This window comes from Pinus tabuliformis, chromosome 9 (genome assembly GCF_031772625.1).
Source record: "Pinus tabuliformis cultivar Carrire ecotype Pingquan chromosome 9, CPIR1, whole genome shotgun sequence".
Classification (NCBI taxonomy): Eukaryota; Viridiplantae; Streptophyta; class Pinopsida; order Pinales; family Pinaceae; genus Pinus; species Pinus tabuliformis.
Genome location: NC_142307.1, coordinates 1,081,138,013 through 1,081,159,739, shown reverse-complemented (window position 1 = coordinate 1,081,159,739; position 21,727 = coordinate 1,081,138,013).

Here is a 21,727-nt window from a genome sequence, read left to right as displayed (position 1 = left end):
TTAGTCTAATTAACCCATGATGGGCTAGCTATTGGTAGTTCCCTTCTTGCACCTTTATGCTCATATCTATCAATGATTGAAGAAGGAAGTAGGGTACGGAAGTAGGGTATGATGAGTCTGTGGTGAGGAGGTGTATCTGCTCCGAACCTCAATTCTTCAAGAAGCCTAAAGTGGTATCCATATACCACACTGTACCTACCTTCACATGACATATATTTTATAAGGTGGTATCTTATTTCATTCCAGGGGTATGGTAGGCTTTCTCTTCTTACTCCATTTTTGTCTTCCATGGCATCCTCTCCCTCTAAAAATAGTTTCTTCTTTGCAGTTTGGTTATTTCCCTTGTCCTTCTTTCTCCAAGGCACTCCTAATTGAAGTGTGGTAATTCTTCCTATGATTTCAAGGGCGAGATCTATGGAGATGCCTCTCACCACCATAGTGGCATGGGTCTTAGTCAGTGGAATGAGCAAGAGAGAAAATCTCTAGTTACTTCATCATTATACCCCCTCAATTTCTCAAAGAAACGCATCTAATTATGCCTTATGAATATTTCTAGCGGAGGAGGGTGTTGATGAATCCTCACAGTGTTGATGGGATCCCTTCTATTAAACCCCCCTATCATTTTGTCTAATGGATGGAGGAGTATATATGACTAATACAAAATTTCAATGAAGGAAGAAATTCGATTGAAATTTTTGTGGATACAATTCCCTTATACTGCAATCAATTTCAACAAACTAGAAGATTTTTTGTTCCTTTCACTTGGAAAAATTGGAGGAAATGTAGATCCTACCTCCTTATAATGCTTGACATATCCAACCCATGTTTTTCTCCCTCTGAAATTGCTCACTGCTAATCCTGTAGACTGCCTGACTATATCATGTAGGATTCCTGTGGGATCCTGTAGGATTTCCTGTAGGAGGTCCTCCGTAGGAGACAAATAAAATTATCCTCTCCTATATGCTGCTTGAGGGCTAAGAGCCACTTTTTTAGTGTGAGCCTCAAGAATGTGAATGCATCTATGCATGGGGATCAACGTTTATTTCCTCTTATGGTTGATTCGAGTGAGGTGGTGTTCTGGCAATTGAGGTACGAATATCTATTTTTGGACCATTGGTCCCACTACCACATCATCATTCTCCTCACCTAGTAATCAACTTCAACTCCGAGCATTTATAGCTTAACTACTTTCGACCTCATCCTCATTTTCTTTGACTTGACTACTGCCATGTGTGTGAGGACTAACTGTTTTGTCCTCGTTGACTGAATGAAGGTGGCCAAGTTAATTGGCCACCTTTTACTTATAAACCAACTCATTCAAAAGTTTTACATATTTTGATCAAATTATGCAAATGAGAGAGTGGAAACGAGATACTTACCTGTGGTAACAATTCCTTGCTACAATTTGTTGAAGACATGAGATCTTTGTTGTGTGTTGGCTACATGTGCTTTTCTCATTTTTTTTTATTGTTCTTTGATGATTTTCTTTGATGTGAAGGTACCTGGTGTTGATGATGATGATGCTTCTGCTGTTGCTAGGCTTTGGAGGGGCTTCTTCTACCTTGGATCTCCATGCTTTAAACTTGCTACAACCTATGATTTCTGTTTTGTGGGATAGGCTACTACCAGATTTCCTACAGGATGTCTTGTAGTTGCTTCTCCCTAGAAATTTTTAATAATATTATACTGCTAGGACTTGAGGATGATTAGCATGGGAAGAGAGGAGGTCTAGGGGTTTGTGAACGATGAAAAATAGCCTTCAAGTGTTGTCCCCTTTCTCTCTATCTTCATCCTTTTCTCTATGTTTTTTTCTTGAAAACTATATTTTCTTGGAAAATGATTATTTTCATGAATGGAGGGGTGATCAAGGTGGATTGAGGTATGGTAATGAGATGGTGATGTAGGAATTTATTTATTTGACATGAGAAATTTATTTCCTTGCCCTAGGGTTTCTTCCTTTAGGATTCCCAAGCCATTGTAATTCCTACATAATCATCTTGTAGGTTTTCAAGGGATCCTGTAGGTTTACAGGGAATCCTGTAGAAAACACAAAACCCTTGCAAACTAAGGCAAATGAGTGAAAAAATGAAAGGAATGGTGGAATGATGAAGGATAATTAATGGAGAAATAAAAATATGAGATGAATATGTCCCTTTTGATTCTCCATTGTTGCTCTAATCGTCCTCCTACTGACCTGCAAACAATATTTTCATAATTTCTCGTTTTTTTTTTTCAAACAACTAGTCTACCTACAAGAGATTTTCATCCTAGCTGCTTACCGTGGGTGCCTCAAGGGATTTTTTCACCTAGATATCTTTTTGTTTCTCTCTCTCTCTTTTTGAAACCATTGGGCTGCCTCCTCAGGGGCGGATTTCACCCAGATATCTTTTATTTCTTTCTTTTTCTTTTGACACCATTGGGCTGCCTCAAGAGGTTTTCAATCCAACAGTGGGACTTAGGCGTCTCATGGAGATTTTCACCTGAGTCTCCTTATTTTTCTTTCTTTTTTCTTTTTCTCAGTGACTTTTTGAGGTAGGAGCTAAGTCTTGCTCCACAACCATCACTGTTTGGTTGATACCATCAATGACATCTTGCTTTGACAATGACCTTTTGTAAACTTTCAATCTATGCCCATTAACAAGTAAAGGAATGGCCTCTGCATCTATAGTTTTGATTTGCACTAAACCATTATCATGACATTTCTATATGACATAAGGCCCTAACCATATAGTCTTTAACTTGCCATTAAAGTCTTTATATCTGGAATCATATACCAAAGCCCAATCACCTTCTTGAAATTTCCCCTCCTTGATGTTCTTTCTATGCCAGATCTTCCTTTGAATTTGAGTTACCTCTGTGTGTAGGAGGGCGTACATTTTGAACTCATCTAACCCATTCAACTAGAGCAATCTCTCTTTTTGTGCAGTGCTAAGATATAGATCCAGTTGGGCTACCAACCTCAATGTACTATACTCAAATTTGATGGACAACAGGGCCATTTTCCCATAGACCAACTCATAGGGTGTGAATCTAGTGGTGGTCTTCCAGTTGGTATTGTAGGCCCAAGTGGCCTCAACTAGTCTATATGCCCAATATTTTATGTTGCTACTAACCACTTTGGTTAGAATGTGCTCCAGTGTTCTGTTGGTCACCTCCACTTTCCCATTAGCTTGTGGGTGATAGGAAGTGGAGGTTCTATGCTTGATCTTGTGCTAGTTTAACAAGTCTTCAATCATGTTGGAGGTAAACTGGTTGCCTTGATCAATGAGTAGTTCTCTAGGGTACCTGTTATCACTCAGGTTGTTCCCCAGGAAAATTCTAATGAGGGAATATGGCCGAGGTAACCACTAACCAGTGTTTTAGCTATAGACTCTAGCCAATCTGCAACCAGAGAGGGCTCTCTCTTTGTGATTTAGCTTTGTTTTGCTATATGTTAGGCTAGTTATGAGGCACAAGTGTTTGTTTGGTGTTTGGAAGGTGACATTCAATAAAACAGAGCTACAAAATATGAGAAGTTTGGACCATTGGGTTAATGGAGTCAATGAAAATGAATTTCTAGGTATGGTTTCTTAGGCAAAGGAGGAACTACAGAGCAAGATAATTAAACATAGAACAATTTTCAAGCTAGAATGAGATGGAATGAAGTCAGGGAATGAAAGGCAATTAAGAATCTTTCATTATGCTAACAGAGGGAAAATGAATAAATATTACCAAGGAGCAACTAAGAATTCCTTTATTATATTTAGAGTGTAAGAAACATGGAGACAGGAGCTGTCAAGAATTCCTGCCTATGCTAGTCCTAAATAAAACATAAAAATTGACAGCAATTGAACACAGAGTACAGTCAAGAAAATTCTGGGTTATTCTTTTTTCTTGCAATTAGAACATGATATATAGATGATATATAAACACAGGAATAGTAAAACAAAAGTTAAAGGACTTATTGATCCATGAGGTAACATGAGAATTCTGCAACATATTCTTTTGCCATTAATTCCACAACCAGCAAGTTCATCAGCAAAGCATTCCAGCGGTCCTTATTTTGAAGAGTTCTCAAAATTTACAGCATAGGTCCAGAATGATATTCATCAACCAACCCCCAATACATTTCTAGGGGAGGTATTTATACAAAAAGAGTTACAAAATATCCCATAGGGAAAATATCAAGCAATAAATTTATCCATCTACTTCTTCAAAGGCAATAAATGACATTAAAAATAGAGCGTAATCAATGTAGAAGTAACTTCCGCTGTACTGGCTGCCTTAGGTGGTCTTCTGTATTTGACTTTTTGACTGAATAAGTCAGCTGGTAGTTGTCTCTTCAATTTTCATTCCTGTATGGCTATCACGGCCCTATCATCTGTGCTTGATTCTGCCTTAACGCATTCAGCGTGAATTCCTTCCTTGGTTATTTTCATTTTCTGACAGGTGGCCCGTACATTTGAATTTTGATTATATGCAGATGATCAAAAAAGAACAAGCACCAAAACTACCTTGGTAAAACCTCCAACATGCTCTGCCACCATTGGTCTGTTGGCAACTGGTGTCTTTGTAGTTTTATCAATATTTCATCAGCTTCAGTGTACCTGTAGAAATTGGGTGGGACTTAAAAAAGATGTGTTATTTCATGTTCAATATAGAACAGATTTTCCAATTTGTCATATAAGCTTTGTCCAGAGGGAGGCACTATGTCTTTTGAAGTGCTTGAGGATGCTGTAATCTGATTTGCAACATATGTGTTTACCCTGTGAGCATACTGTTCATGTGTCAGTACTCTCTGATTGCTAGTTAACAAGCTGGGTAGACCCCTTTGCTGCAAGGCTGTAAACTTTTCTGTAAATGCATTTATTTCTACCTGCATTTCTTGACATTTTCTCTCTAGATTTTGCACAAAACTCTTCATGGTCAACACCTTTTTAATTGTCAAAATTGTACCTGTTCTGTCCTGAATATCTAGAGCTGCTAGTTGCTCTCTGGTATGAGTATTCAAAAAATGGATTAATCTGTTGGCCTGTTCTGGCATGTTTCTTAATAATGCTTTGGCCTTTTGAGTCTCCACTCGGGCTATTTCTATCAATTCAATTTGCTCATGAATTGTTTGAATTGATCTCCATTGATCGGTGATGGACTGGCCAATTTTAGTCCACAAAATTGTCTTGATTTCTGACAGGGTTTTATGAAGAGTAAGGTCTTTTTCCAAAGCTTTTACCTTGTTTTCCAATGCCTTTACCTCTCTTGTTTCTCATCCACAGTTATCTTTGATTTATCATAGCTTACCTCCAACTTGGCTAGTTTTTCTTTGGCTTCCTTTAACTCTACCATTTGGAGTTCCAAGGCCTTTATTTCCTCCATCATCCTCTCCATGCTCATGCTGGTATCTGGCACTGTTGTTGTTGCTGCTACTGCTACTGAAGTATCTATGGCTAAGGTACCTGTTGTTGATGCTGGGGCAGTGGGAGGGATTGATGTTGTTGCTACAGGAGGAGCAGTTGTAGCTATTGGGGCTATTTGAACTGGTTGAGAGGCCAACTCTCCCTATTTTTCCTACAATGCTTTCTCCAAAGCCTTCTCTGTTTCTGCCAATCTTTCATTCATTTTAATTAACAGCTCCATCATGTCTTCTTCTTCTTTTTCTTTCACCATCTCTGTGGTCTGCGGATGCATAGTAACCAGAAGTTTTTATTGTTTTTTGAGAGCAGATATGTCATCCTCCTTTTTCTTTATCAGTGGTTTTATTGCCTTGGGGTCCTTAGGATTATGTCCCAGCTCAATAATGATTTCTTCTAAGGACTTTATTCTGTTGTCCTTGGCCAGAGAGGATACCCTTTCCAATTCTAATTGAGTAGATGTATTGTTTAATGAATTCGGAAATTGTTGAGCTAGTATGGCCTTATGTGCTAAGGTGGAATAAACCATTTCACCTGTTTGTTTGTGCAGCTCAACCTGGTCCAAAGGGTGAATGTCTTTGGCCAGAGCCTCAAGATTTTTTCTAATATAATCAGCAGCTGACTGTGGCTGCTGGATTGTGGGTTTGAAATGACTCAAGATCAATTTGCCTTCCTTGATGTCATAGGCAGACATCAATCTCTGTTGCTTGGCCGGAGTAATTTTGAGGAACTGATTGTAAAGCTACATCCTTATTGGCTCATTTTGTGCCTTGATCTCCATGAATGGCCTCTTAATATCTGAACTTTGTTTGCTTTGTGGTCGTGCTGATGAAATTTCCATAATAGTTTGTTTTCCTGATTGTTGTCCATGGGAACTAGTAGGTGATTCTGTCCCTAGGGAAGTTAATGGGTTGGCTGCCCTTTCACTTCTCGGACTCTAAATGATCTCTTCGATAACTTCCTCTTCAGGTAGAGGATCCACTTTCTAACCTTTTGCTTCTTGCTGTTCTCCTGGCCCAATTACTGGTGTATCCTCTTCCTGGTCCCTTTTTCTGCCCTTCTCCTCATTGAGAGGAGTCTGCAATGCTGGAATCTCTGGTGCATGGGTTTGGGGAGAAGGAATTTTCCCTTGGCCTTGCTACTGTGATGATGTAGGCTGATCTGTGACCTCTTGTTGTTCTGAATGCATCACTTCTTTGCCTTTGGATATGCCTGCAGGAGGAGTATCTTCTTGGGCAGTTTGCTGTGAAGTTGTAGCAGTTAATGTTCCTGCTCCAATGTGTTGAGGCAATTTGAATGAGACCTGTCCAAAAGAGTCCTGGTCAAGAGTTTTTTCAACGTTTTTCATTGCCTGCTCCATTCTCTCTTCCTCAGTAATCTATTCTACCAATGTACCTTCTACCCATTCACCATGATTAGCATATTGTTCTATATCAAGGATTCTACAATGCTCATAGCTTGATAGCCTATATTTTGTCTTTCTATCATTGATAAATCCCTGTGGGTCATAGGGTACCCACTAAAAACTCCTCTTTAGTTTCAGCTGCTCACTTAATATCTGTTTAGCATCTTTCCACCCTTCCTCTTTGTTAATGATGAGGGGGCCTAGTTGGTTTCTTAGCATCAGCTGAGCCTTTTTCTTGGCTTCATAAAAATGACTCAAATCTGAGATAATAAACTGCCTAAAGTATTCAAGGGAAAATAATCTCATAGGCACGTATCTTGGAAGCTTGTAGGGGCATAACTCACAGCCATAAATCCCGATTTCTATGTGATTTTGGTAAAAGTACCAATCACCTATTTTATAGTTTTTGGAAAGCTGCAAGATTTTCTGCATTTCAGCTGTGAGTCTGGGAGGGGGGCTTGTCATCAGCAGAGATGAGACTGGATATATGAATAGATTAATGAACTCACAATAAGTATAAGGAGATTTATGGACTACATGGAAGACTGGGGTCCAAAATATGACAAATCTCCTTTCTCCTTTTGCATCCAACTTCTTGACAGGGAACTGAAAACTATCTGTTTGATAGTGTAAGAATAGATGATAGATATAAGTTGTATACTTGAAAACCCCTTCCTTATTTAGGCTCATGAATTTCTCATGGATTTTTTTGCTAATGAAGGTAGCAAAGTCAAACCTGATGGAAGGAGGGTGTCCTGGAATGAATATAGACATCACAGCTAGAATGGTTTCATCAAAATACTCACTTGTTCTAAAACCTAGGATATAGGATATCATGTCAATGACAGTTCTTCCCATTTCATTGAAATACCTGGTGAAAAGGAGGTGAGACTCTGGGATGGGAGTCTGGGCTCATGAATAAATTGGCAATTCAGCTTATTTCAGCAAAGGATAGTTTGGAGCCTTGGTCCAGCAAATGTTTCATAGATAGAGGAGTCAGAGGATGATTAGGCTTGAAATGCAGCATCTCATTTATTGAGTCGGGAGTGATATAGAACAGGACAGTGCCATTTGGGGACATGATTGTTGTTGTGGGGAAAAGTATCCAACACGGAATGACCCTATCCCACTCTAAGGGTGATAGTTCCTTAGCAACAGCCGAAGCAAAGCTATCTAAGATTACTTCTTTATGACATGCAAAAGAGGAAAGGAAGAGATCCACTTACCGATGTCTTGCGCAAATGGTCGATCCAATCTTCTCTCTTTGCCGCTTGCTCCCAGCTCCAAGTCTTCTCACGGGCCCAGCTACACAAGATCCTGCAAACAAGACGAGAAAAGGAAACTACAAGAAGCATGCATTCATAATTGATTCAAGGATTAGCATAAATCAAATACGCAAGTAAGACAATACACCATTGAAACACATGCGAATAGAAGAACCTCAAATGCTTTATTAATATATGGAAGTAAGGTTCAGGCGGTGATACAACCATGAGAGGTCCAATCCAGCATCACCTTCGCGACGGAGAGAAATCTCTTCTTCACCTCCCTCAAGCAATCACCCAATACTCTCAACTGTAAACCAACAGCAATTCTTTGCACCAAATTCCGGCCTCAGATCCCATGGGATGAGATCCTTATATAGAGTTTTGGAGTGAAGATAAGTCAGCTTGATGTGTGACTTGTTGTCCTCTTCAACTCCAGTTGTTCTTCAGTCCTTCACTCAGAGTTTCTGCCTTCCACTTGGAGTTTTAGAAGCTCTTAACTCATCATTAGGCGAATCTTATGATCAAGTGCCTTTTTGGAAGCTTCCTGGGCACTGGCACTTTGAGAAAAAGATTCCTCCACATGTCCAAGTACGCTCAGCGCAGGTAGCCTTTGTCCTACTTGCTATGCAACGCAGGTAGCCTTTGTTGTACCTGCTATGTAGCGCAGATGCTTAGTGGAGTAGCTGCTTTGATCCAAAGTTGACCTGTTTTTGAGTGTTTTTCAGTGGAGAACTGATTTGAAGTGCTATGGTTTGCTGACCTTGTTCCTCTAGGGGTAGGAACAACATGTTTAGGGACTTTGGATCCCTCAGATTATTGACATTTCATGCTCCATGCTGTAAGGCACAAAAATGTCTATAACAGTTTCCCCCTAAAGTATGAGGTCATTTATCGGGTGAAATGCTTTATTAGGAGGATCCGAAGTTCATTCAATCGTCGAGAGGTGACCTGTAACAAAATACAATACAATACATTATCTTTTCATACTTTCTTTTCATGATCTAGCTGATGCGGGCATTTCCCATGCTCAGCTTTATAAATACATTTGCTGTACATAAACAGACGACCGTCTGATAATAGACTGATAATTCTCTGCTTTTAATTATCATCCTTTTAGTAGGATGATCATCTGCTGCACATGTCTATGTTTTATCTCCTGAATATATATCGCAGCCCGGATGGATGAAACTAGATCCGAGGTCTTCAAACTTGTCCGATCTTCACTTTAGTACAAGTCGATCCATGTGAGAATTTCTTGAAGTCGAACATGGAAAGACATCGCTTGATTACCAGTCAATAATGTAAACCGTTAACAAGCGCGAGAGGAATCACCGATAATGATGATGACCCTCAAGGTACTGTAGCACAATTCACGTGGCGTGAATATAGGATCTGACGTCGAACACCACGCAAAGTCTCCCAGTCGAAGGTCATTAATGTATACCTATCGCCGGAAGTGAGAAACTTGCCATTGAGGCATGCAAGCTTCAAAGTACTAAGGGGGTGTTCCTAGATCAACTTCTTGGATAATGAGTTGATGTCGACAAGAAGTGATCCGTCAAAGGAGGGCCTTAATGAATCCCACATCAGTGACACGGAACAGAGCTAGTGATGATGGTGAAAACGATCTGTGAAATATGATTCAGGGTGGCGGTCATGGAAGGATGAAAGATGATGTATGGTAGTGGATGGGACCCGGTTGACACTTTCTGAATGACATCTCTTGAACATATAACGACACTGATGTGATGGATCGGTAGCATTACCCCATGTATGGATGGTATGGCGAGACCATGGTGAAGGGACCGGTGAATGATAATAACCCAACCCGATATTTACGGAGGCAAAAGTGTCATGTTCAAGAGCGACTTGCCACCATTAAGCTTTGAGGTTCTTCCCAATTTTTCCCCAGTCATTTCTGACCAGTACCTCTTTATTTTTGTCAAGCTTGAGGAGGATAACATATGCTTGTTCTATAACCTGCCCTTCGGGCAAGCCCATCGCTATGTTTTAACGAGCCTAATGATAGGGAAACTCGTTCTCGTCTAAAGACAAGTTTGTCGCTATCCAATATTTTTAACGAGCCCAGCGACAACGACAACTCGGTCCTTTTCATTTTTAGAGAGTCTGAAAAGGGTACATAAAGTGGACTCCAGGGGTCCTTTTTCGTCATCTAATCCCTTAAGTCCGAAAAAGTATAAAACAATACAGAAGGGATGAATGTTCGATATCTTTATCGAGCCGAACTAGACAAGCGCTCGATCTTTTTGTGCAATAATCCCTCAGGTCCAAAAAGATTAAAATCTAGAGGAGGGATAGCTCTTCCGGTCCTTTTAACGAGCTGGAAGGCCAAAACTCGGCAAACTTTTCATATTTTACGAGTCAGTGAAAAGAGCTCAAAGGAGACTCATCTTTTGAGGAACGAGTGATAAACAGGGATAGCAGCAGATTCCAGGTACAGGTTGGAATTTTCCAATCACAGCAGTATTACAAGGATGGCTAAGTGAAATCACTCTTCGCAGCTGTTCCTCAAAATAGGTAAACAATCAAGTGGATGTGAATGATCGGCCAAATGAAAAGTGGAGGTGACGGTGCAAACACGACCAAGGTTTTTATGGCTGATGAATCTATGGTCTCGAATGGTTATTTAACGGTTCATTTTTTCTCGATGAGCTTGAACTCTGGGGGAAGCTTGCTCACATGTGCATTTATTTTTTAACGAGCATGAACTCTTGCTAAAACTGCTCGGTTTTGCGTTTATTTTTTAACGAGCATGAACTTTGCCAAAACTGCTCATGTTTGCATTTATTTTTTAACGAGCATGAACTTTGCCAAAACTGCTCGTGTTTGCGTTTATTTTTTAACGAGCATGAACTTTGCCAAAACCGCTCGTTCTTTTGCATGCCCCCAGCATCATAATAACGCATGTCAAAGGAGGGTGCCCCCCAAGCTTCATTGCATTCAACTTGGTGGTTGGAATGAAGGTTTACCTTTGAATTTTGAAAAGGGGATTTGTTTCATTTTTTAATGAGGTTGACATAGTAAAAGAACTATCCTCATGACTCCTTGTTTCATTTTTTAACGAGGTTGACACGAGATAAGAACCATCCTCGGCGCCCACTGTATTTACAGTATTTCCATTAGGGCGATGATCCATGCTGACAAAATATTTAGGAATCTTCCGAATCCGTTGGATATAGAAGATTTCATATTGTAGGTTTCCACTGTGGCTACTTCCGCCAGATCACTTGCCGGCGGTAGGGCAAAAGTACCCATTAAGGCAGGGTCTTTTAGGAGACCTACTCCAATATTTTGGAGCGATTGATTACTTTCATGGATCATTGTGCTGCTTCCCGTAACTTGAGAACTGTTGGGAAGAAATGTTTGTTGGTCGACGATTATAATTTTTCCTTGAAAAGGAAATACAATCCTCCTGAAGTAGGTCGACACAACTGCAGCCATGGCATATATCCAAGGCCTTCCCAGTAGGATGTTGTAATCGAGGTTTCCGTCGATTACTTCCACATCAACTTCTACTGTTTTGCCCCCCAGTTCAATTTGCAAGTTACTTAAAATCCCGTATGGAGTGTATGATCGTCCATCAAATGCTTTTAATGTCGTTGATGATTTTGACAAGGGTGGTGAGCCTAAATTTTTCCAGCAACTCATCGACATAAGACATGTAGATGCCCCCTCATCAATAATTGTTCGATGAACAGTTTTGTTGAGGGCTTTCACTTGAATAAGGAAAGCTAGTTGAGCTGGTAACTGAGGGTCATATCCTTTATGATCAAAGGCCACAAGATTGGAATCCATTGGGCCAATCCCACTTATCGCTGATAGTAAAGCTTGCTCTTGGGAGGGGTAATTTTGCTGTACCTCAGGCGTCGACATAGCGGACGACGATTGGGCTAGGTCCTCTATTATATTATAATCCTGTGTTATTTTTTCACGAGGATCAAATGTCGATTTGTGTACTACTCCCTTTGGCGACTTTATCATTGGTTTAGGAACGATGGGTGGCACAACTTTGGTCAAAGTTGTTGTTGAACTACTAGGTTGTTTATTTGCCTTGTTGTTCAACTGCTTTGGATTCCTGTAATCTTTATTCCTTGTCAAAGCATTATTCTGCTGCTTTGAGGTGGACAACATAAGTACTTGGGATCGGGAAGCATTTTTATTAGCAACCAGATTTTGGCTTGGATTAGGAAACGGATCAGTCAATACTGCTGGGGTTTTTGAACTCTTGAAGAGTTTCTTAACTTCAGCTATATGTGGACAATCTTTCGTCCAATGATCCTCATCGCATATATGACACCCTGTCGGGGGTTTCCCTTTTCTTTTCTTTTTCTTCTTGCCCCCTGGTTGCTTCAGTTGTTTGCCCTTGTCGGTCGACATGGAATTTACTTCTGAGGCAAGAAGTTCCTCATTTGCATTTTGACTAGAAATTTTGCGTTTGCGAGTCACGCCATTACTGGCGTGAGAGTCAGTATTCGATTTAGGAGGGGGAGGAATTGAAAATTCAGGTCTAGGGGCATCAGGTATCTTGTCGTAGAGCGTGCCAGACTGAGTGTATACTAAGTCTAAATATTGAGCGCGAGCAATGACTTGCTCCTCTGTTATGACTCCTCCCTTGGCCACATCTTCCGTTATAGCCGGAAGTAACGACTTTATAAACCATTCAGCTAACAGCTGATCGGGAACGTAAGTTTTCACCATCCTATGACGACGTCGCCACTCATGTATATGATCAGATATGTGAGTGGCCATTGTTTGTTTGAAGTTGGTAAGGAGTTCTGTTCCCGTTTCATACCTTATCGGTAATTGAAAATGGGTTAAGAAAGTCGTGGCTAAGGAGCTGAAATTGTCGAAAGAGGCTCTTGGCAATTCAATGTACCATTTAGCCGCTGGACCTGTCAATGTCCTCTGGAAGAGGCGAAGTCTTATCGAATCATCGTTTAGTGTGTTCGATGAACACCACAGATGAAAAGTCATGATGTGATTCGACGGGTCTTCACCTGGATTTCCATTGAATTTAGGAATGTCCGATGGAAGTTTATGCGGAATCGCTGGCCACCAAGGGGCATAAGAAATTGGATCATTCATCAGCTGGTTTAGATCTGGCAATTCTAGAGTTGCTACAAAGGGCAACTGTTGGTTCAGGTTAGGCGAAGCATATCCAGGATAAGATGGTATCGCCTGAGCAATGGGTCTTTGCAGACCAGCATAATGCTGACAACTTTGACAAAGTTGATGGGTATAACCATTATAGCATGGTTGCCCATTACTTACAAAGACTTGTTGCTCAGGTCCTTGATATGATTGCTGGAATGGCGGTTGTTGAGATTGAACCAGCTCTGGTTGTTGGACCATTTGCTGTTGACCAATACTGGATGATTGACCAAGATGAGGAGTCACAGTACTTGTTTGAGCCTGAGTTGCTCCAGATAAGGAGACACTACCCTGAGATTGTGATTGAGCCGCTGAGACAAGAGGTTGTTGTATTACAACAGGTAGCGCTTGTACTTGCGACGCATTCGCCATAGCAGGTGTGGTGGTAATATTCGACACAGGGTGTACTGGTTGTATTGAAGATACAACTCCTGGTTGTTGGGGCAGTATTGGTACCCAACCGCTGGATGTAATTCCAGTTTGACCTGATCCTTGTTGTAAACTCTCATATGGTTGTTCTCTAGGAGGGAACAATGAAAGAGCATACTGCCCTCCACATGGTGGAAATCCAGTACTTAAAGGGTAAATTGGCCTTTGAAGACACATTGGATCAATTTGTTGAGTTTCAACATAAGAAGTACCAGATGATAATCTGGATGAAGAAATAGGAACTAACCATATCGTCGTCCCTGATGGGACTCCGGCTTGTTGTTGACAATTTGCCGGGACAGATGGTATACCAGCGAACATTGTTGGAGTAGCAGCAGGAGGTTCTGCTGCTGCTGTGTCAGACGACACAGTCCTAGATGTCGACGGTTGTTCAGACATATCTAGTCTATCCAAAAGATTTCTTAGCGATTCTTCAAGAACTTACGATGCCAAAAGACTAACTTCGAAGATCAACGCAGGAATAGGAGGTGATTATGTTCCATTTAAAATGAATTTTATTATGACGACGCTTTTAGACACAACTTGCTTTTTCACTTTTTAAGAGTCGAGAAAAAGCTAAAGATGACTCTAGTCTCCTTCGATGTATTAACGAGCCCGAAGTGACAAATGCTCGGATGGACTTTTCAGTTATAGAGTTTGAAAAAGGCCAAAAGAAACTACTCTGGAGTTCTAGGCAGAGGGTGTGCCAAACCTTTCGCGAAACCACAGAATACGTTTTACGGTACGAGTGGTCGATCATCGTGAATGCTGTGTTCACTGCATCACGATCAGTAGGGCGGCCGACACGGCTTCCTATGGATAAAGGCTTTGTTCCTATAGGGGTCTCCCAATATACGCGATGGTACGCGGGAGCACAAATCCGTATTAGTGCTATCGTCCCTCAGGAGGAATCACCCACCTTCGTAGAGATCGACAGTCACTATGTTTAACGACGCCGGAACACGTCTCTACCTAGACCTCTACTGTGTTTCGTTATGTTTCAAAGCGTTGTTTATGTAAATTCAGTTCGTTTTAGGTTGATCTTGCTTAGCAATTTGCCTTTATGGATCACCACGTGATGTATGATACAACTCCTAAATGCAGTCTAAGAATGATAAGCAAGCTTTTTCAATTCTTTCAACTTTATGAAAATCTTAACTACTGAGGGAAAAGAAAGACATCATCTTTTCAAACAGATCATAGAGCACACACTGATGCACTTTTCCTAAATCGACATGCAAACTGTCAAAATGCACATGCACAATGCAAGTATTTCTTTTCTTCTTCCTTAATGTTGATGTATTACAAAAAGAAAGCTGTTGTATGATTTCGAATTCAATTTCAAGCGAAAGCAAACAAGTTTTTGTCCAATAATCAAAAGAACACCTTAAGATTCACTCGTTTCAAACACAAGAAATACTGAAATTCGAACCATATAACGAAAGCAAATGCTCAAGCAGCTATGAACAGCAATAAACTAGCTCTTAGAATCACAACGACACTTTCTCACAGGTCTAGATCCAAGAGGTCACAGCAAGACTAGTTTACTTTCGCTACGGGAAACTGTGAATGAAAGCAAGAAATACAATAAGAACAATCACAGTTTCAACATACAACTGAGGTGGAATGAGGGCAAAGAAAGGTAGTTTCAGCTGGGTATACAGGTTGACAATAGGCTACAAAAACAATACTGAAAACTGGGCAACAGAAAGCAGGGAACCCCAGTTGCACAAGGAAAAACTGGATCAGCGCAGGTACTGCACTGTCAATCTGACATGCAGCGCAGGTAGCTCCTTCGGGACCTGCGTTGCAGCGCAGGTAGCCTTTGCTACAGCTGCACTGATGAGACAACTCTTGTCTCACTCAGATTCCGGGTCACAGTTTGCTAAAAAATCAACAGTTTTTGGCCAAATCAGAAGCTATCAGTCAAGTATACTCTAGAGGGTGATTAAGGAAGGTGAACACTATCACAAAGAGCTGAAAAGAGTCCTTGTGGATCAGCTTTTTAAATCATGAACATGCCCAGCACTGGGCTAGAGTAGCTGCCCTCTACTTTGCATTCGAAGGATTCGAATGCAGTTCGATTCGGTACTCCCTTTGTTCAAGAGATAAATAGCAAGAATACACAAGCTACTAACAAGACACGATCCCCAGCGGAGTCGCCAGTCTGTTGTGGGGAAAAGTATCCAACACGGAATGACCCTATCCCACTCTAAGGGTGATAGTTCCTTAGCAACAGCCGAAGCAAAGCTATCTAAGATTACTTCTTTATGACATGCAAAAGAGGAAAGGAAGAGATCCACTTACCGATGTCTTGCGCAAATGGTCGATCCAATCTTCTCTCTTTGCCGCTTGCTCCCAGCTCCAAGTCTTCTCACGGGCCTAGCTACACAAGATCCTGCAAACAAGACGAGAAAAGGAAACTACAAGAAGCATGCATTCATAATTGATTCAAGGATTAGCATAAATCAAATACGCAAGTAAGACAATACACCATTGAAACACATGCGAATAGAAGAACCTCAAATGCTTTATTAATATATGGAAGTAAGGTTCATGCGGTGATACAACCATGAGAGGTCCAATCCAGCATCACCTTCCCGACGGAGAGAAATCTCTTCTTCACCTCCCTCAAGCAATCACCCAATACTCTCAACTGTAAACCAACAACAATTCTTTGCACCAAATTCTGGCCTCAGATCCCATGGGATGAGATCCTTATATAGAGTTTTGGAGTGAAGATAAGACAGCTTGATGTGTGACTTGTTGTCCTCTTCAACTCCAATTGTTCTTCAGTCCTTCACTCAGAGTTTCTGCCTTCCACTTGGAGTTTTAGAAGCTCTTAACTCATCATTAGGCGAATCTTATGATCAAGTGCCTTTTTGGAAGCTTCCTGGGCACTGGCACTTTGAGAAAAAGATTCCTCCACATGTCCAAGTACGCTCAGCGCAGGTAGCCTTTGTCCTACTTGCTATGCAACGCAGGTAGCCTTTGTTGTACCTGCTATGCAGCGCAGATGCTTAGTGGAGCAGCTGCTTTGATCCAAAATTGACCTGTTTTTGAGTGTTTTTCAGTGGAGAACTGATTTGAAGTGCTGTGGTTTGCTGACCTTGTTCCTCTAGGGGTAGGAACAACATGTTTAGGGACTTTGGATCCCTCAGATTATTGACATTTCATGCTCCATGCTGTAAGGCACAAAAATGTCTATAACAATTGTCCTTTGAGTAAGCTCATAGTTAGCACAAGATAGTCAGATTATATCAGGAAACACATTGACCGATGGAAGATAATATCTGGGCAGATTGGACTCCCAGATGCCATAGAGGTTAGTCTTGTTTAGATAGTCATTTCTAATTCCACAAAAGGTTTGTAGGTGGTCTTTGATACCCCTTAGGTCTTGTATTTGGAAGTCCCTATCAGCTAAGGGCAACCGTTCCAACTCCTTGTGTGGTGCATTCAAGGGGGCAACATTAAGGGCAACTGGAGTTTCCGTTTTTCACCCTCTGTGATTATTTAATTTAGAGTTTGGAACTTTCACAACAACAGTAGGTAAAATATGAGTTTCTGGAGCTCTGTGTGGAAATTGCAGGTCAAATTGAGTTTGAATTTTAGCTGAATGGAGGAGTTTTTAGAGGGAAACAAGTTTTGGGAAATTTCTCGGGAAAAATGGGCCAAACAGAGGTTAAAATGCAGAGGTTCGGTGGCGGCAATGTGTTTCTCGTTATGGAACTCTAGTTTTTTGCAAGGAACAAATAAAATAGGCTATTTTTATGGAAAAATGTGAAAAGCAGGGATAGCTATGGTGTATTTTCCAAGAATTATCGATTGGATTTGCACAATTCTTTGGCTCGACTGATTTAACTCAGAGAAAACTGGAACTACATATGGTTTGAGAGAAATTGAGTAAATACCTGGTTCACTGGGCGCTTTGTGAAAAATGTAGGTGGTAGAGTGAGCTGAGGGACCGAGCAACGGAGTTGAATTGCCTAGTTGGTGGACTGTGTAGTAACAATGGCATTTTGGTCGTTGAAAACCATGCAAATAGTGCGTAGAACAAACAAAGTGAAATGGGCAAAAATGACGTTTTAATGGCTTTTTGACGAAAATTCAGATTTTGGTGGGTTTTGGCGCGTTTTGATTGGATGACATCAGCATGACGTTATCTTTGTCAGGTAGCGGGGGTACGGAGGTCGACTTGGCAGTGACATGGCAGACACAGCAGACGATATGGAGGCGGGGTGGTGGGTGACATGTCTGCTGATGTGAGGGTGAAATCGACAGGGCGGGGGCATAGGTGGTAAGCGGTTTGGCCCCTGCACCGCCTTTAGGCGATAGTGGTTTTGTCAGAGGTGGCAGCGATCATGCCAGGCACCTAACACATGTCTCGCGTACGACGGAAATACCACCCATCCCCCGGACGCTATCATTTGGCATATGGGGGCTCAGGATATGGACGAGGACCGTCTGATCTGGGGGATCGGATCCAACGGCTTGTGTTATCGGGAAATCTAATGTCTATGCAGAGTTGCTAGTCCCACTAAGACTCGTAGCTATCTTAGAAACAAACAAACTAAAACTACTTTCGTTTCCCTTTATGAGAAGTAGATAGGAGGGGAATAAAGGAGACCAACCTCTGTCTTGCACTTGGTTCCTTGCTTGATTCCTCTCCCTTCTAATAGATCTTTGCCACTCGCTTCCTTGTCTACCCAGCTTCAAATAGCACCTATGGAATCAAAGCAGCATAACACTATCCAAGAATAGAGATCTACTATCATAAAAAATATAGGACCAGATATATATTGACCACACAAATGCATATATCATCAATCATACAAGAATGTGGAGGAAAACTTGAATAGCTTTATTAATATCAAGAAAAGAAAAAAAGATTACAACAAATTATTCTAACCCAGCGTCATCCTCTCAGCAAGAAAGCCCTTCTTCACCTCATGAAAATCTTAGATCACCCAACACTATGATGTTACACCAAGAAACCAGCAGCACTTCCTTACAAGATACAAAATTCCAGCCTCTAGATCTTTCGGATGAGGGATCCAGATATAGATGTTTGCAAGGGGGTGAGTCAGCTTCTGAGATTTGATTAGTGTCCTTTCTATGATAGTTCTTTATTCCACTTGGAGATTGATGATCTCTTACTCATCCTTGGGCGAATGCAGAGAGGCAAGTGTCACAGGAGACGTTTCTAGAAGATTCCATGATCCTCCACCTCACAAATTGACTCTGCCATTTGTCCACTCTCACCCATTACACCCCATAGAAGGGATTTTCAATATGCATTGCACCTCCTGTGTGCATTTAGGTGCGATGCAGCGCACTTTGACCATGGAGCAGGTGAGATGGTCCAGTTTTGACCAGTTCTGAGTAGTTTTTCATGGAGAACTTCTGGGAGATGATGTAATCAGTTGACCTTGTTCTTTTACAGGTTGGAAGAACACTTTTAGGAACTTAGGAGCCCTCGGTTTATGGACATAATTGATTGGGGTTGCAGTGCCCAAAAATTTCTATAACAGTTGCCCCCTAAAGCATGAGGTTGTTAATCTTTTGATGTCGGGTGAAATGCTTTATCATGAGGATCCGAGTTTTTTCGAGCTGGAAGGTGACCTGTAATAAGATACAATACAATACATTACCTTCATAATATTTTCATGATCTAGCTGAGGCGGGCATTCCTATGCTCAGCTTTATAAATTCATTTTTATGTACATAAGACAGATAATCGTCTGTGTGCAGACTGATGATTCTAATAGATCCATCATCCCTTAGATTTGATGATTATCTGTGCAACAATGATGTACATTTGATGTCTTTATTTTCTTGAACATATATCACAGCCTGGATGGATGAAACTAGATCCGGGGTCTTCAATCTTGTTCGATCTTCACTCAAAGTACAAGTCGATCCATGTGAGAGATGTTCTGGAGTCGAACATGGAAAGACATCACCTGATTACCAGCCAATGATGTAAGCTGTTAACAGGCGTGAGAGGAATCACTGATAATGATGATGAACCTCAAGGTACTACAGTACAATTCACGTGGTGTGAATAAGGGACTTAGCTTCTAACACCATGCAAAATCTTTCAGTCAAAGGCCATTGATGTAAACCTGTCGCCGGAAGTGAGAAACTTGCCATTGAGGCATGTAAGCTTCAAAGTACTGAAAGGGTTGTTCCTAGATCGACTTCCTGGATAATGAGCTGATGCCAAAAAGAAGCGAACTGTCATAGGAGGGCCTTAGTGAATCCCAAATCTATGACACAGAATGAAGCAAATGATTTTAATGGAGGTGAAAACGATCTGATGATATAAGTTTCAGGGTGGCGGTCATGAAAGAATGGAGCGTGAATGTATTACAGTGGATGAGACACAGGTGAACTGTCTGAGCGACTTCTCTTGAACATATTGGCGACATTGACATGATGGATTGGTAGCGTTAACCCCAAATGTGGCTGGTGTGTTGGACCAATGGTGATATGACCGGTGAATGGAACAACCCAACTCAACTCAGATGCGGAGTGAAAGTGTCATGTTCAAGAGCGACTTGCTACCAATAAAGTTTCTTCAAGTTTTCTTCCCAATTTTTCCCCAGTCATTGTTGACCAGTACCTCTTTATTTTTGTGAAGCTTGAGGAGGATAACATATGCTTGTTCTATAATTTTCCCTTCGGGCAAACCTATCACTATGTTTTAACGAGCCTAGCGATAGTGAAACTCGTTCTTGTCTATATGGACAAGTTTGTCGCTATTCGGTTTTAACGAGTTTAACGACAAAGATAACTTGGTCCTTTTCAATTTTAGAGAGTCTGAAAAGGGACGTAAAGAAAACTCCAACAATCCTTTTTCGTCATATAATCCCTTAAGTCCGAAAAAGTATAACATAATACAAAAGGGATGAATTTTCGGTAATTTTAACGATCCGAACCAAACAAGCGCTCGATTGTTTTGTGTAATAATCCCTCAGGTCCAAAAAGATTAAAATATAGAGGAGGGATAGCACTCCCGGTCACTTTAATGAGCTAGAGAGGCCAATTACTCGACAATCTTTTCATATTTTACGAGTCAGATGAAAAGAGCTTAAAGGAGACTCATTTTTCGAGGAACGAGTGATAAATTCGGGTAGCAACTAATTCCAGGTAAGGTTCGGAATTTTCCAATCACGGCAGTGTCACAAGGATGGCTAACAGTATCACTCTTCACAGTTGTTCCTAAAAAAGTGTAAACAGTCAAGTGGATGTGAATGATCAACCAATACAGAGTGGAGGTGATGATGAGAACACGACCAAGGCTTCAAAGGCTGATGATAATGCATTCACGATGGTTATTTACCAGAAATTGGTTCATTTTTTAATGAATGAGATTAAACTCTAGGGGAAACATTTGCTCACTACTTATGTTTAATTTTTAACGAGCTTGAACTCCACATAAAAACTACTCGATGCGGGTTTATTTTTTAACGAGCTTTAACCCTGCGGTAACACTGCTCCTTGCAGGTTTATTTTTTAATGAGCTTGAACCCTGCGGTAACACTGCTCATGATAAGTTTGCATGCCCCCAGAATAATAACAAAAATCGAGGTGCATGCCCCCCAAGCTTCATTGCATTCATCTCGGTGGTTGGAATGAAGGTTTACCTTCGAGATATTCGAAAGACTTGACTTTGATTTTACGAGATCGTAATCAAAGACTCGATTTGGAAATGGAGTCGTTTCATTTTTTAATGAGGTTGAAACAGTAAAAGAACTATCCTCATGACTCCTTGTTTCATTTTTTAACGAGGTCGACACGAGATAAGAACCATCCTCGAAATTCACCGTATTTACAGTATTTGATATAAAATCAAAAACTGAAGGATGATTAAGGTTGCTGGAATAATCTTCGTGGTAATCCGGAAGATGGGAGCGATAGTGGTAATCTTCCCGTGGTGCCTCTCCTATCATCATTGATTGAATGATTCCTTCATCTGTAGAATGTACATGTGACCAAGGATCTGAAGAGGTGCCATATTCCTTAGACCTATCTATCCAAACACTCGATGAGCGTAGATTTGG